Below are 17,663 nucleotides of genomic sequence, written 5' to 3' on the forward strand. Positions count from 1 at the left end.
CCATCTATGGATCAAATTTTGTGGGATTAAGTGAATTCAGAATAGAAGATCAGAAACATTAGAGTACAGTAGAACCTCAGAGTTACAAACATCAGAGTTACGAACTGACTGGTCAACCACACACCTCATTTGGAACTGGAAGTATGCAATCAGGTAGGAGCAGAGACCAAAAAATTATTTATATATACATATACATATATATATATACATACACAGTACAGTACTGTGTTAAATGTAAACTACTAAAAAAAGAAGGAAGATTAAAAAAATTGACAAGGTAAGGAAACTTTTTCTGTTCTTGTCTCATTTAAATTAAGATGGTTAAAAACAGCATATTTCTTGTGCATAGTAAAGTTTCAAGGCTGTATTAAGTCACTGTTCAGTTGTAAACTTTTGAAAGAACGACCATAACGTTTTGTTCAAAATAACAAACAACCTCCATTCCAAGGTGTTTGTAACTCTGTGGTTCTACTGTTTTTGCAAAAATGTTTAAAGAAGCTATTTCTAAATATTTTAGTGTCAAAACTAACGCAACATTTTCTCCATGGTTTTCAGAACTAGCACCATAAGAAGGGGATTTGGGGTATGATTTTCAAGGATGCTCATCTAATAAGACCTCAACTGCAGCATTAACTATAGAGAGACTGTTACCTTCTCCATTACAGAGCCACATCATTAAAGCAAAGTAATACGCAGCTATGGGCTAGATCCTGCAGGGTGCTGACTACTTCCTTCCAGATGCCAAGCACTCTCAACAGCCATTTGTTGATAGGAGTGGAGGGCACTTAGCACTTCTCAAGATCAAGGCGTTGAAACATAATAGAAAGTACACTTTAATTAATATTAGTCACTTTCTTTTGTATGTTCTGTGAAGGCATAAAGATAAATACCATAAAGTTGTATTACAGTAATTAGCAACCACAATCGTCCCTAATGTAAATGGATTTGCACCAAGGATTAATTAGCCCTCAAGCGACATACAAGATTTCTCAATTACACATGCAATACTCTTGGTTAGTTTGATACTGTACTGCATATGACAGGCAGGCGGCTCTCTCTCCATTCAAACATAATTCAAACTATTTTTAATATAATGATTTCTCAAACGGAAATCTTTTAGATCTTCCAGTCTAGGAAGCCCATTCCTCGGGAATGAAGATTCTTGGGCACTAGCTATGCTAGACATTGATGTAAGTGCCCCAACCTCCCCAAATCGGGAAAGGAGAGGATGGATGGCCCAGTGATGAAAGTGCTAGCCTGAGACTTAGGTTCAAGTTCTGCTCTACCACAGACTTCCTGCGTGATCTTGGGCAAGCCATTTAGTCTCTCCCCAGATACAAAGCAACTATAGTTATATTAATACTTTTCTCCCACTTTGTGTCTGTCTTGGCTATTTACATTGTAAGCTCTTCAGGGGCTCAGGGCCCCATTTGTACAATGGGGATAGTAGTATTTCCCTACCTTGCAGAGGTGTTGTGAGGATAAATACATTAAAGATGTTTAGGTGCAAAGATGGTATGGTAATGGGGGGCTACGTAAGAGTACCTAAAATGGATGGTACAGCATCCATGAAAGGAGATGGAGGGATTACAGAATAAATCTTTAGATGCTTGGAAGAATAAGGGGAAAATACCTGGAGAGAAAGAGCCATGTTCACCGTTCTAATTCTGGTCCAGGCCTCCTGGTTCTTAACAAAAGAGCCATTCTCTGGTGTTCCATCAGAGAAAAACAAAGGGCTCGACTCACCATTGTCTCACACCTTGTGCAGACATTCAAACCCATGCAAAGTACGTGTAAAACATTAGCAAATGAGAATAGTTGTGGTTTACACCCACTTTATACTGGTCAACATGCACAGGGCGTAGGCAATGGGGACTCAGACCCTAACTCCTTTAAAATAGATGGGAGTGTGATGGGACTCTTGTTAAGAGTGGAGTAAAGGGGGTGAATAGGAACAGGGACTCCACAGGAACCAACCCTACATTTCCACTCTCACAACAACGGAGCTTCCTACATCTCGCAGCTGCCTATGGGTGGGCTTTCGCCATGAGCCTGGATTGGTATTCTGAGAGTGCAAGAAATAAATTTGCATAACTGATTTCTATCCCAAACCTCAGTGACCTTGATTATTTGGACTGCTTAGAGGCCCCACCCCAATCAGGGCCTCTCACGTGCTATACAGACACATAGAAAGAAAAAGTCCCTTTTGTCACGATAGGCTTAGGGTCTAATCCAGAGGGGGGCAAACTACAGCCCACGGGCCACATCCGGCCTGCAGGACCCTTCCCTCTGACCCCCTAGCTCCTGTCAGGGAGCGGGGTCAGGACAGGCTTGCCGAGGAGCCAGCCCAACCCCCCAGCAGCGCAGTGAGCAGGACGGAGGCTAGCCGCGGGACGGAGGCTAGCCCTGGCCCCTCCCCTTTTGCTCCCCTCCCTCCCTGTCTCCCTCACAGTCACAGTTCCCCCAGCGCCTGGGCAGTGTGGCTGCAGCTCCGGCCGGGCGGCACAGCTATAGCGCCGCCAGACCTGGTGCTCCAGGGCGGCACAGTCAGGGGGGTGGGGAGCAGGGTGGGTTACAGGGGGCGGTCAAGGGGCCTGGGCCCTGCTGCCAGGGACAGGGACAGAGCAAGCAAGAGCCCCCCTCCACTCCCAGCATGCTTAGCCCTGTCCCCAGCAGCCAAGTCCAGACAGGGAGCGAGCCCTGCCCGACTGCCAGGGAGAGCAGCCAAACGAGCAGGGGAAACGCACAGGGAAAGGACTGAGCCCCCCTTTCCCCCCACCCCACAGGTAACGTGGGGCGGGGAGAGCAGGGAGAGTTGGATGGGGGCAGGGGGGCCCCAGGGGGGCAGTCGGGGGTGGGGAACAGGGGAGATTGGATAGGGGCGGGGGTTCCGGGTGTCCCGGGGGGGATGGTCAGGGGGCAGAGAGTAGGGGTGTTTGGATAGGATGCGGGAGTCCCGGGGGGGGGGGGGGGGAGTCAAGGGTGGGGAGCAGCGGGGGTTGGATGAGGGTCAGGATTCTGGGGGGCTGGATAGGGAGCAGGAGCCAGGCCATGCCTCGCTGTTTGGGGAGGCATAACCTCCCCCAGCCTTCCCTACCCGGCCCTCCATACAATTTCTGTATCCGATGTGGCCCTAGGGCCAAAAAGTTTGCCCACCCCGGTCTAAACAGACCAGAGAGATACAGAGTAGGAAAAAGGAAGTGTTATCACTCCCATTTTACAGATGGGACATTGAGGCATGAAAAGATTAAGTGACCTGCTCAAGATGACACAGAAGTCTGTAGCAGAGCTGGGAAATGAACCTACATCTGCTGAATCTCAGTCCAGCGCTTTAACCATTAACCACTTTCTCTCTTGCAAAACATCTTACAACAGCACACAAAACCTGGACTAAATTCCAATTTGTCCATATAATATATGGAAATGTTTCTACACCTAAGTTATAAAGTAACTATTTTAGCCATTATATCATCAAAGAATTTTTGGCAAGCTTAAAAAAGCTTAATAGCTTTATTCTTTTGCTCACTGGAAACAGACAATACTGTATTGTATATTGTAATACAGTACATAGCAGGTACAACATGATTCCATTTCAGTTCTGCACATGTTGGCTACTTATAGGAGACAAAGGAATCTTCTGCATGTTTATGGCATGATTTTTATTTGTGCACGTTCTTTTTGAACATAATAAATATCTGGTTTATGTACAATGCCTATGAGTGAATGCTGTACACCCATTTTTTAACTGTAGTCATTAAGTTGTATTGTAATTCAGTGCAGCCTAAAATATACCATCAGTGTTCTGGAAGACAAGACAACAGTTATGACACTGGACCTTTACTTACACCCCTGCATTCAGCCATTATGGAATCAGATTCTGAAAGCAACAATATAATGGGGATCTCTTATCCTGGGTCCAAATCCTGCTGCAACTGAAGTCAATGGAAGTTTTCCTATTTATTTCAGTGGGAAACTCTTTTGCGAATCTGGTGAATTCAGTACAATTGGCCTCTATTGCATTACGGTACTCCATGCTACTGTGTACAATACCAGGCTACACAAAGATGGAAACCATTGAAAATAATAATCTATATGCCTAGAAGATACAACATACTCCTCGCTGTCCATAAAGCAAAAGTCTCTAGGAGATTTCCTCTTCCGTTTCCAATGGTTCCCCATTCCTTGACTTTAGGGAGGTGGTGGTCATTTTTAGGAACATAGGAACTGTCATATTGAATCAGAGCCCTCATCTATCTAGCCTAGCATTCTGTCTTGATAGTGGCCAGGACCAGATGCTTCAGGTGAAGATTCAAGAAGCCTGCAGTAGGCAGTTATGGAATAACCTGCCCACAGGGAGAGTTCTTTCATAATCCCCATTAGTGAGGGTTTCGCTTATACCCTCAAGAACATCCCTTCCAGACATTTGTTTAAATCCTACCTACTGTAACTCGGGATGTTCTCATTATCCAGATGTGGCCATGTCTACACTAGGAGCACTTTGTTGGTACAGGAATATTGGTATAGCATACTGGCAAAGCGCTTCTACTGTGAACAAAGTTTATACTGGCAAAACTCCATTTGGGCCTTATGCCAGCACAGCTACATTTGTCAGAGCTCACACCCCTGCACAGCCCAGACTGACATTGCTGTGCCAGCAGAAAAGTGCAGTGTAGATATGGCTCGCATGTCAAATCCTATCTTGAATTCGACTAAACTCTCAACCTCAACGATGTTTCGTGGCAATTAATCCCACAGGTTAACTGCACACTGTGTGAAAAAGTATTTCCTTTTATAGTTTTATTTTTGCTGCTTCTCAAATTCAGTGTCCTGCCGTTTTTGTACTATGAGAACAGAAGTGCTCCAGCTACTGTAATACCATTCATTATTTCAAACACCTTTATTATAACCCTTCTTATTCTCCTAACATAAACAGTTCCAATCTTCTCCCCCACCTCCAAGGACCGCCTTCTCCCCTGGAGTTCTGACACAAGTCCGGAGTGAAATCCCGTCTCACTATTGGGGGAAGCAGCAAGAGGGGGCAGCAGGAGGATTTCAGCAGGGATATGTGAAGGGAGGAATTTTGTTTCAAGAGGTGGAGTCTGTTAAGAGGTGGGGTCTGAAGCAGGAGTAGGGGTATGGGAATAATAAGGTGAGGGAATATGCATATGGGGCAGCTAGAGTGAGGAGGTGTATGTGAGAGGGGCAAGAAGGAGTGGTGGGGGGAGCTGGAATGGGAATAAGAGCAGGAATGGTTAATGATGAGAGGGGCAGGTTGGTTGGGGGTAAGGAACACGTGCTGGGGAAGTGGCAGTTCTTTCATGATCTACCAAAATGCACAGGGCCAATTACATCCTGTTTACCAACTGAAGGCACATCCTTAACGTAAGCACATCAGAGGAGACTTTAAGGGACTTATGGATGATGTGAAAGAGCCAAGGAATTTTTATTGTAGCTGTGTAGTTAATTAAAACTGCTACTGAAACACACACATTCTGGAAGCCATAAGGGACTTAGAGTTCCACACAACATGGTACGTAAAAAAAAGTTCTATGCAAAGAAAAAAAAAAGAAGAAAGAAGAAGATGATGAATTGTAGAAACTTTTCCTAAGCTCTTCGGATATCTCACAGGCCAAATTAATCTCTGATGTAAAACTACTGAAGTTACACATAGAAGAATTTGACCTCAAAGCTCTGCTGAATGTTGTTTTGTTAAAAACAAAGATTAAATTACTTAATTCCATCTTATTTTGTGCAAGGTCAACAAAATAAATAAGCATCAAATAATATATGACTATTAAAAATCACCAGGAACATGCACAGGGGGCAGGCTTGATACCTTTACTTACTGTACTCTGAGTAGTAAATCTTGCTCCTCAAACAGTTGGGTACACAAAGACAGAGAGCTTTAGATAGACAGACTAAAAGTCTCCTCCTCACTCAGTTGCTCAGCTTTCACTCTCTTAGCCCTTATCGTTATGGTTTCACTCATTTTCCAATCAGCATAAGCCTTGTCAGCACAGGAAGAGAGGACATTGTTGCCTACGTGTGTCCGCAACAGGTGGAGCTGGACATTTTAACTACAAGCATAGCCAAGGACAAACCATGTTCAAGACACGTCTCCAAGACAACCTGCCCTCAACCCCTTCTCACACATGAAGAATCTGCCCTCAAACTTTCCCCATATAGAGGGCCTCTTTTGCTCCACTCCTACCCCCATCACCGTCCACACCCCAACACACAGAACACCTACCCAACCAGCAGCAATCTCGTCGCCTTCACATAGGGAACCTGTTACTAGAGCTGGGTGAAAGTTTTTGATAAAAACTTTTTTGGGGAAAAAAATGGGGATTCAGGTCAACCAAAACATTTTGTGAATTCATGTCAATTTTGGCAAAATGTTTTGCTTAAAAAAAAAGCGCCAAGTAGTCAAAACTTTTCATTTTGACATTTTCAATTCAAAACATTGACTTTTTGATTTAAAACCACTTGTTGTTTTGAAGTTGCCATGAGTTTTATTTTTAATTTTTTTTTTTTAAAGGGGTGTCATAGTTGGGTCATGGGCAGCCAAGCCTAGTAGTCAGAGCAGAGTCCACAGTCATGAGATGAGTGTGTCAACTGGGTCAGGATTCTGGGAGGTCAGAAGCAAGAGAAACCGGAGATCAAAACCAAGTATCAAGAACAAGAGTCAGGCAGGATACCAGATGGTCTGAGGCAGGAGCCTAATTCAGGGTGGCTCCTGTTGAAGGCCCGAAACAGGGTGGAATCACAAACATTTTCAGCTGGGTCCCAACTTCCTCTAGGCCATAGCCTTCCCAATCTATCAGGCACCATAATTTGATCTTGATCTTAGAGTCGAGGACTTAGTGAACAATGTATTCCTCCTGACCCTGTACTCGCACCGGTAGGAGTGGTGATTGGGCTCTATGGGAAAATGTGTTCTCGGTGTATGGTTTTAGAAGTGAGATGTGGAATACAGGATGGACTCTGGGCAACTGAGGGAGCTGAAGCTTGAAGGTGACCAGGTTGATTTGTTGCTGAAGCCAGTATGGGCCAAGAGGGTCTGTCCATGCAGAGGTGTTCTGTAGAAAGCCATACCTTTTGTCCTATGGAATAGGTGAGGTCCTTTTGTCTACCCTTGTCTACGTGCTTCCTGTAGTGTTCCCTCACCTTTTCAAGGTGTCCCTTCACCTCCTCTTGGATGTGATGGATGTGTTGTACTAGGTTTAAGATAGATGGGTTGGGGGAGGATGTGGTTGGGGGAGGATGTGGTTAACTGTGGGTGAAATTGGGGGTGGTACCCATAGTTGATAAAGAAGGGGATGGGGCCTATGGATGCATGGTCTGTGTTATGGTACTAAAATTGAGCATAGGGTCACAATGAAGACCAGTCATCCTGGTGATGGTTGATATAGCATCGTAAGTATTGTTAGAGGATCTGGTTGATTCTTTCCATTTGGCCAATCAACTGAGGATGGTAGGCAGGGGATAGGTGTGCATGGACTACTAATAAACATAAGGCCTTGTGCCAGAAGCAGGCAGTAAACTGGGGCCCCCCGTCACAGGTGACATAATCTGGGAGGCCAGGAAGATAGACTCATAGACTCATAGACTTTAAGGTCAGAAGGGACCAATATGGTCATCTAGTCTGACCTCCCGCATGATGCAGGCCACAAAAGCCGACCCACCCACAACAGAATCTTCCAGCCTGCAACTGGACTACATTGTTTATCCAGAGCCAAGCGGTTTCCCCCAAAAGGGTAAATCCATGCACAGAATGAAGTGGGACTAGAAAAAGCAATTTACCACTGTCTGGATAGTCATGAAACCACTGGATCCTGGTAATTCCCCCCAAAAGTGCAAGGAAATAGCCCCCCAGGGCCGAAATATAGTGTCCAAAAGTTGGAGGAGATCAGAAGGTTTCTGGAGTGGGATCTTGGTGCAAGCATGTACCTGGCAGGAAGCTACAAAGTACTCTATTCTGGGGCACACTCAGGGCCACCAGAAGAAACAGGACATTAATCGTCAGGTTTTATATCACCCTAAGAGTCTTGCCAGGGTGGAGGCATGGCACAGTTGAAGAACTGCCACTCTGGCAGGTCCGGGGGAAACAAAGTTGCAGTGTTCCTTAGGAACGTGCTCCCTTCCTGGTTTTATGTTTATAATGGCCAACGCATTGGGTGGAATTCTGGAGACAGAAGCAGAACAGATGAGTGTGAGCAGGTCCTGGCAGCAAGTCACACTGAGGAAATTATGTGACTTTACAATGTGGGCTGACTCCAGACCAGGGCCTCCTGGATTGGAGCCATCTCTTTGGAAATATCTGCCTTGCAATTTCTGGTTCCAGGACAGAGGTCAAGATAAGGCTGATCCAGGAGAAAAATAGGGCCCACTGGAGCTGTCACTGGTTTAGGGCCTTGGCCTTGTGCAGGTACTCCAGGTTTTTATGACCGGTAAACTCTTGAACTGGATGACGGGCCCTTTCCAAGTAGCATCACCATTCTTTGAAAGTGGTCTTATCTGTCAGGAGCTCCTCGTCCAAGATCTCATACTTTTGCTCATCGGGGTAAACTTCCTCAAGTAGTATGCGATGGGGTGAAGTGTTTGCTTGGGTCCGTGCCTTTGGGACAGGACTGCCACAATCACCGTACTAGAGGTATCAGCTTCCTCAATGAAAACTTGCATCATGTCTGGGTGGGCCATACTGGAGTGGTGGTGAAGGCAAGCTTCAACTGCTCAAATGCATGCTGGGCCTTGGGCAACCAATGGAACTGGGCTTTTTATCAGAGTAGAGCAGTGAGGGCCTCTGGTTGTTTTGAAAAATTCAAAGTAAGCCTCCAGTAAAAGTTTGTGAAGCCTAAAATCTTTGTAGGTTTTAAGGCTGCCAAACCACCTTAATTTTGCCCTGTCGTCACACCAAGCAATAACCATTCCCAATTAAATTAAACTGATTTTTAAAAATAATTATCTTCCCTCTCCCCTAGTGTCACTATAGGACAGAATTACATTATATTGGTGACTTAACTGTATATTTCCATACCTTAACACATTACAATGAGAGCCCTCCACCAAGGTCTGTAGTTAACCACACACACACACAAACATATTCCAGATTAGCATTCCTGGTCACAGATTTAACTATCAAAAATCCATTCTAAGACTTCCATACAAGCTCATCCGAGAAATGTGTGTGTGATGCTGGTAAGCCAAGTGCCTGCTCTGGGCAAAGCCTAGGTGTCAGCAGAGAACTGACAAACTCACAGTTGGAAGCCAGGCCAATTCACTTGTGTTTTAATATAGATCAGAGAGATTGTTAACCATATAGGAATATATTTCGTGTTTAAACTTCATGAAAACCAATAGGATGCTGTATGCATTGTTTTCACTTACCTAACTAAATGTTTGCTATTACATTATTACAGGTTATAATGTAATAGCAAACATTTACATTATATATACCCATGTAACTAAATAACCCATCAAATGAGAAAGAAACCTTGTGTAAGGCAAATGAAGAACTTTAACAGCAAAGTGCTAATTCTTGTGCATTTCAAAGCAAGTGGTCGTTGTGTATGATGATTGGACCACTTCTAACATAGTCCATCTTGCCCAGGTGGCAAGACAGACTGGAGTGTCTAAAGGGACTGTCTGTGACTCCATAAGACTATTGTAGAACTTTGGAAGTTCACATTTGGTACTGAGTTGGTGAAATCGAATTATAAAACAAACATACCACCAATTTGGGGCGTCTGCCCTGATGTAGGCACTCTCAGTCGTGAGCCACTCCAGACAGTGTGACAACATAGACTACATGTCTGAGTAAAACTGCACAGGAAATAGACTAGAGAACCTGATTTTGCAAGTCTTTGCTGCCTCCGACTTTAGTAATTTTATGCCACTTATTTTGGAAGCATTTTTTTTTAAACTGCTACAAATACAAATTTATTACAGCCCAGATTGCAACATGCTATTAAATAAATGCCAGCTCTTCACAGAAAGTTCTACACACCTAAAAATATCCTGCACCTGTCAAAGTGTCTTAAATAGGTGATCATTAAGCATATACCTTCTGCTATATAAAAGAGCAATACAAGCGTAGTGTATCTGAGCCAGATTAAGAACTGCATTTACCATACTGAGATATTACAATTCAAAGTGACTTGCAAAAGCATATCGAATACCAAGGAAACAAGGTGGCAGAAACAGAAAGTGTGGAATAGAGCAAGAGCAGCCACTGTTAGAGGTTCTCTCTTATTTGACCATGCAAGTAAAATTTAAACATTCTTGTTATCAGTCACTATTCCTGTAAACTTGTGTACCAGAGAAAAAGCAGGATGTTTCAGTTGTTCCATGAACAATTCCAGCTATAACATCCTAAAGTCATTCTGTTATGCTGTACCCACTCATGCCTTTAGACTGTAAAATGTTCAGGGATTTGTTTATTAGACTTGATCTATTTTCAGCACCATGTTTATAACATTATGTAAATGAAGAATATAAATTAATTAATAATAATTGGGTAGTGTTATGCCATGTTTACAGTAGGAGGCAGGAATCAGAATTCTAGATTCTAGCCCTAATTCTGCCATTGACTTACTATGACACCTTGGGTAAGTAACTTAAATTTTCGTGACTGCTTCCTCATATGTACAAGGGAATCATGATACCTGTCAATATTACAGGATTCTGTAAATTAATGTTTGTACAATATTTTAAAACCCTTGCACCAAAAGGACCATATACGGTAAATTTATATTAATTTAATTTAACTATTTCAGAATCCATTTTACTATGTACTGAAGCCAAAGAACGTTCCTGTAACATAAAGAAGAAGAATTCTTATTTTTAAAAAAATAAAGGGCAAAAAATCTTGCCCTACTAGAAGGGCATAATAGCAGCTTACAAATATCTGAAGGGTCTAAAAACCACAAAGGAAAATACATTATTTAGGATGAAATTATGAGAAGTTATTTAGAAATTATAAAATGGAAAGTTTAAGATGAATACCAGGAAAACTTCCTGACCGTGAGATCCATTAGCTCATGGACTGGTCTCCCAAAGGAAGTTGTAGAAGCCCCATCACTTGGGACATTTAATAGAGTCTTGCCCCATCTAATTTAAGTGTAGATCAAAGAACAATTCTGCATTGGCCAGAAGATTACAATCTCAAATGCACATGTACAACCCTGACCCCACTGAAGGCAATGACAAAACTCCCCGATTCTAACTCACCAAAAGGTGCACTGTGGAGGAAAGCGGAAATGAAGTGAAGTGGTGAGTCTGGGAGCCAGTCTGCTAGCACACAGCAGTATGGTTATGGTTGGCATAGCTCCTACAAACACACCTGCTGCCAAATTCAGCTTACATGCAGATGGGGCGGGTGCTTGCACACATCCCCAAGCTGTCTGACCATAGGGTGACCAGATAGCAACTGTGAAAAAACGGGACGGGGTGGAGGGTAACAGGCGCCTATATAAGAAAAAAATCCCCAAAAACGGGACTGTCCCTTTAAAAACGGGACATCTGGTCACCCTATCTGACCATGTACTCTTGGGACTGTGGACCACCAGGAAGCACGTTAGTAGGCCCCTCTCCCAGCTTTAACAAGAATGCTGACATCTTATCCTGTGCAGTGTAATCTGTGGATGCCGGGCATGGGTGAGAAGTTCCTCAGGCACTCTTCTACCAACAGAACATCTGTCTAACACGGAGTTGGATTAGACTGATGACCGCGCAGTTTCAGAGCATAGTGTCATCACCAGATTTGCAGTGATCAAAGAACACACACATTAACATGCTTACGCCCTGAGAACATGTCCCTCAAAACAAAGCTGCTAAGTCTTCCCTGAAAACATATCAAATTTGTCTCATAATGCATGGGTATATTTCTTAGTTGAAATGGTTTGTTTCAAAAGATACTAACACCGAGCAAAAACCCCTCTGTTAACTTTAAGTTAAGGTTGCTAAACTATTCCTCACTTACAGCAAGAGCTGTGAGTTAAACCTAAGCTGCGAGTTAAACCTAAGCAAAACTTTGGAAATCTGCAGGAAAGATTGCCAAAAAATATTAATTCTCATTACATTTGAACTTGGAAACTGAGTAATTCCAAGCCAACATTTTAAAAATGGGATCTTAAAGCCTTTCTATATTGCACTATTGAAATATATTGTAGCTCAATGGATATATAATTGTCCATATATAACTCAATAAACGTTATCTGCTCATGGACTGTGTCTACATGACTTCTCGAATTGTTGTCCCACATACAGTATTTGATGGAGGGTTTAAGCTCTTCAAGGCAGATCCTTGTATTGTGTGTGCGTTTGGCAAAGCACCATGTACACCTGTGGAACTCTACAAATCATTTATCTATTTTAGTCATTTCTAAGACACACGTGCAAAAATCTCTGACCTAACTGCTGCAATCCCTTTACTCAGTCGTTATACAAGCAAGATTCCTACTGACTACAAAACATGTTTAGGAACTGCAGGATTTGGCTGTATGTGGACACAATGTTAAGGGTGCTTAGTTAATCATGCAAGTATCTGGAAATGAGAAAATCAAAATTGAGTATGTACCCTTTGCTCTACCTCTTTACAGTTACCGATGATAACTTTGTAACACAGGACTTCTAACATGCACGTTGTGACAAACAGAACCCTGTTCATTCAATATGAAGAGGTTACTGAAGATATACAGTTACTTTAAGATTGTGACCACTGTTAAATTACAGGCTGGATTTTCAAAAGTACCTAAGTGATTTAGGAACACAGACCATCAATAGGACTTATGCTCTTAAATGACATAGGAGCTTTTTAAAAAATCCTACCCTAAATCTTGTTTCATGGCTAACCATTCAGAAAGAGATTGCAAGGAGAACTTGGGTATAGAGAGAGAACATAAGTATAACTGAAAAATATTCCAAGACCAGCCCAGACAGTCACATTAGGAGAATTAATTATTTTTGTTAGGCATTTCCTAAAGCAGTATGCCTGTAACTGCTAAACATCTACTCCAGGTTCAAACAATTCCTTTGAAGTATTAAATGTTACCTGGAAGAAATTGAAAGGCTGTGATTCGTTAAATAGGGTTTACAATGACAAACTGCATAGAAAAGGTCTGAAAAAATAAATGTACTCAAAAGGTCCTGTTGAGAAATACCATAATCTGTTCACTGATCAAAAAATGACCTCATGTGTTAATTAAGGCATTCACACTTAAACATCAAAAAGTCAACCCATAATATAAAAAGGAGGTACATGCCAAAGGAGAGAAACAATAGAAAGGCTTTGCACTGACACAAAGGTGCGTCACAAAACCGGAGAGGCCAGGGTGTAAGTACACTGTTGCTTAAAGTGCACTCCTAATCTCACCAAGGTAACTCTGTTATAAGCATCTTTTGGAGTCCTCTGTTTATTGTGCTCAATGATTTCTACAACAGAAATCAAACACAGACAAAGCGAAATAAATTTTAAACTGAGTTTTCAGGGCTGACACTGGAAAAAAAAAAATCTGGAATCTAGTAAAAATTTAAGTCTAAAAATCTAATTTTGTCCCTAAAGTAAGCAGCTCTGAATACATGTAGGGGACATGGCTCTTCACTGCCTTGCACTGAGCAGATGTTTTCAGAGAACTATCCACGATGACTCCAAGATCTGTTTTTTGGGTGGTAACAGCTAATTTAGACCCCACTATTTTGTATGTAGAGTTGGGATTATGTTTTCCAATATACATTTATCAACACTGAATTTCATCTGCCATTTTGTTGTCCAGTCACCCAATTTTGTGAGATCCCTTTGTAACTCTTTGCAGTCTGCTTTGGACTTAAATATCTTGAGTAATTTTGTACCATCTGTAAACTACCACCTCACTGCTCTATGTGCAGCGGCAGTCAAAAAAAGGCAAACAGAATGCTAGGAACCATTAGAAAAGGAACAGAAAATATCATAACTATATAAATCCATGGTACCCCCAAACCTTGAATACTGCGTGCAGTACCATCTCAAAGAAGGTACATTAGAAATGGGAAAAGTACAGAGAAGGGCAACAAAAATGATTAAGGGTATGGAACAGCTTACTTACAAGAAGTGATTAAAAAGATTGGGACTGTTCACCTTGGAAAAGAGACTAAGGGGGGATATGATAGAGGTCTATAAAATCAAGAATGGTGTGGAGAAAATGAATAGGGAAGTGTTATTTACCCCTTCACATAACACAAGAACCAGGGTCACCCAATAAAATTAATATGCAGCAGGTTTAAAACAAGCAAAAGGATGTACACCAAATGCACAGTCAACCTGTGGAACTTATTGCCAGGGATGTTGTGAAGGCCAAACTATAATTGGGTTCAAAAAATAATTAGATAAATTCATGTATAGGTCCATCAGTGGCTATTAGCCAAGATGGTCAGGGGTACAACCCCATGCTCTGGGTGGTCCTAAGCCTCTGACTGCCAGAAGCTGGGAATGGGCAACAGGGGACGGATCACTTGATAATTGCCCTGTTCTGTTCATTCCCTTTGAAGCACCTGGCATTGGTCACTGTCAGAAAACAGGATACTGGGCTAGACAGACCATTGGTCTGACCCAGTCTGGCCATTCTTGCGTTCACCCAACTTCCAGCTGGGTGCCTAACACACTTGAGTTCCTTTGAAAATCTTGCTGTACAAGTGAAGGGACTAATGTGCTACTTTTCTTTCTTATAACAACACTATCTCAGAACAAAATACCTGCTACGTCCCAGTGTTAGAAATAGGGCCGCTAGGATGCCTGTAAATGATTTGTAGATATTTGATTTTTTAGCTCTATTACAGATTCATTTCTCTTCGGTTTGTCGGAATGCACTGTTCTTGCCAGGAATGGGGAGAGCAAATCTGGGCCTTAGCACTTGGAACAAGAACCTTTCCGAGCCTGGGGTCCCCTGCAGACACAGGTTCTTGAGTTTGGCAGTCTGTTTCAGCCAGCCTGGCATTCTGATGAATTAGAAAGCCTGCAACTTAACCGAACAGCAATCCCAAAGCAGTACCAAACATGTAATTCGACTTCTGGTTTCAGCATTTGTTTCTGCCTCCATGGGCAATGACTTGCTGCAAGAATCCACTGAAAGAGGTCTATTTATCCTTTGATATATATGCCCAGCTGTCATTGTTGTGAATGGGAGTTATGCACACTTTTCAAAAAGAGAAGAACCCCACACATGAACACGTTTCAATTTCCTAAACAAGACTTTTAAAATTTTGCCTTGCAATGACAAATGTTTAAAAAATTTAATGGCTGTGCCAAGTAACTTGCAGATTCTCTTTGCTTTCCTGTTTTTTTGCGTCAGAAAAAAAAAATCGCCTTCCAGGCGAAAAACAGTGGAGAAATTACATAGACTTTGTTTACTTGTTCTTGAAGTAAGGTGAGCCTGCTTCCTACTGGCAGATCATTTTGGGAGCTGTTCCAGATCATTTCAGAGTTGCTCTCCCATTAACTTGGAGCAGTCCTCAGAGGTCTCTGCTCCACCCACAACCAGCCTCTCTCTGCCTGGTCACTGAACAATGATCTTAAGGCATGAAGGAGGAAGGATGGTCTTGTTATTCAAGCACTTAGAAAATCTGGGTTCAAATCCAGCTTCTGCAACAGATTTCCTGTGTGACCCAGGGCAAGTCACTAAATCTCTCTGTGCCTTAGTTCTCCATCTGTAAAATGGAGATAAAAATCCTTCCTTTTTCCTGTCTTTTCTATTTAAACCATAAGCTCTTTGGGTCAGGGACTGTCTCTTAATAGATCTATGGGGCTTAGCACAATGGAGCCTCTAGTCACTGCTGAAATACATAATGAATAATCACAGCAAACATTTTACAAACATTAGTTTAGCCTCAGAAGACCCCTGTAAGGCTAACACTGACAGCCACACACACACACAGTATGTCAGAGGCACATGCCGGAGTAGTTCCCAAAAGCCAGAACTCCTACTCCTCCTGCTCTAGACAAACGGTCCCCTTTGGGAACACAGAAATAACCTTCATACAGAGCTGTCGGTTCTCCTCCTAGTCTGAGCAGAAGAGTAAAATGTGCAAGTGGAGGAATTCACACCACAAAATGATCTGGTGAACTAAAGAAAAAGCCCTTCTTAGTCTTCAGCAACCGATAGTCATTCAAAGTGTGAAGAGACCAGTCATACTGATCCCTGTAGAGCAGCTCCCAACTAGAGGAACACCATACTCTTAAAAAAATCACATTTCTGTCAGGTAAAAAAAAAAAAATTATATATATCTGTATATCCCCCTGTTATACAAGTAACCCCTAAGATGGCTGTAACAACAAAATTAGAGGGACCTCCATCCCTTCCCCCACCCTTAGTTTGTTTTGTACATTTGTAGATAGTCAGTTCCACTGTTTCTCCTGTAAACAAGACCTAACTGATTATACATTAGATCCTTTCTTAAATCTTCCCACCACAATAGGAAGAATTGCTGGTGGCAGCAATAATGGGGGTGCTGTTGTGGAAAGGCTTTGGCAGCTGCTGGTGTTTTAAACACTATGTCCTCCAGATCTGCTCTCAGCAGACAGCTGCCTACACTAGGACAGTGGTTATTAATCATGGATATGCATACCCCTGGGGAAACGCAGAGGTCTTCCAGGGTGTACATCTACTCCTCTAGATATTTGCCTAGTTTTACAACAGGGTACACTGGGACATTCCCCTGGTGTTATCTGGACTGGTGGTCTGCTAGATCACTCCAATCCTCGACACTGAGAGCCAGCCTTACCCTGCTCTGCTGTGAGAACCCCCACTCCTGGGCTGTTCACGCACAGGCTCTAGCATGTAAGCTGTTCCTTGGATTGTGCAACCAAATGACACTAGCCAATAGCTCCGGTCCCAGACACAACCCTAGGAACCTCCGTCTTGCAGTGTCCAGTAATGGCCACTGGATGCTGTAAGCTTATATGAGCTCGTCAATTTAACAAAGAAATTGATATGTACCAGGCTTGTTATCCCAAGGGGAGTCTCTGACACACTTCAAACCAAACGCACTGCTTCAGGTAGAACAAACAGATTTATTAACTACAAAGATATATTTTAAGTGATTATAAGTCAAAGCATAACAAGTCATATTTGGTCAAATGAAATAAACGCAAAACGCATTCTAAGCTGATCTTAACACTTTCAATGCCCTTACAAACTTAGAGGCTTCTCACCACAGACTGGCTGGCTGCTCTTCAGCCAGGCTCACCCCTTTGATCAGCACTTCAGTCGCTTGGTGTGGTGTCTGTAGCTGGAGGTGGAAGAGAGGAAGAGCATGGCAAACATCTCTCCCTTTTATCATGTCCTTTCTTCCCTCTTGGCCTCGCCCCCCTCCCCACACTTCAGAGTCAGGTGAGCATTACCTCATCACAGTCCCAAACTGAACAAGGGAAGGGGGGTGACTCACTCAAGAGTCCAACAGATGCTTTGTTGTTGCCTAGGCCAGTGTTCTTTGTTCCTGTGAGGCTGGGCTGGGTTTGTCCCATACATACCCTGATGAGGTGTGAATTTCCCCTCTGCTCTTGGGGAGTTTTTGCCTGGGCTTGCTTTAAGCCACGAGGACACATTTTCAGCCTCATAATTAATATACATGAAATTACAACCTATAACGTTACTATAAAAACAATTACTATAAAATTACCATAACAACAATGC

General features: G+C 42.8%; 1 protein-coding gene across 3 annotated transcripts in view; it reads right to left on the minus strand.

Annotated features, from left to right (window-relative positions):
* ITPR2 (inositol 1,4,5-trisphosphate receptor type 2) overlaps positions 1 to 17,663 on the minus strand; it is a 336,580-nt gene that overhangs the window by 293,632 nt on the left and 25,285 nt on the right. The gene's annotated exons all lie outside the window — the stretch shown is intronic.

Source organism: Emys orbicularis, chromosome 1 (assembly GCF_028017835.1).
Source record: "Emys orbicularis isolate rEmyOrb1 chromosome 1, rEmyOrb1.hap1, whole genome shotgun sequence".
In the NCBI taxonomy this organism is placed as follows: domain Eukaryota; kingdom Metazoa; phylum Chordata; order Testudines; family Emydidae; genus Emys; species Emys orbicularis.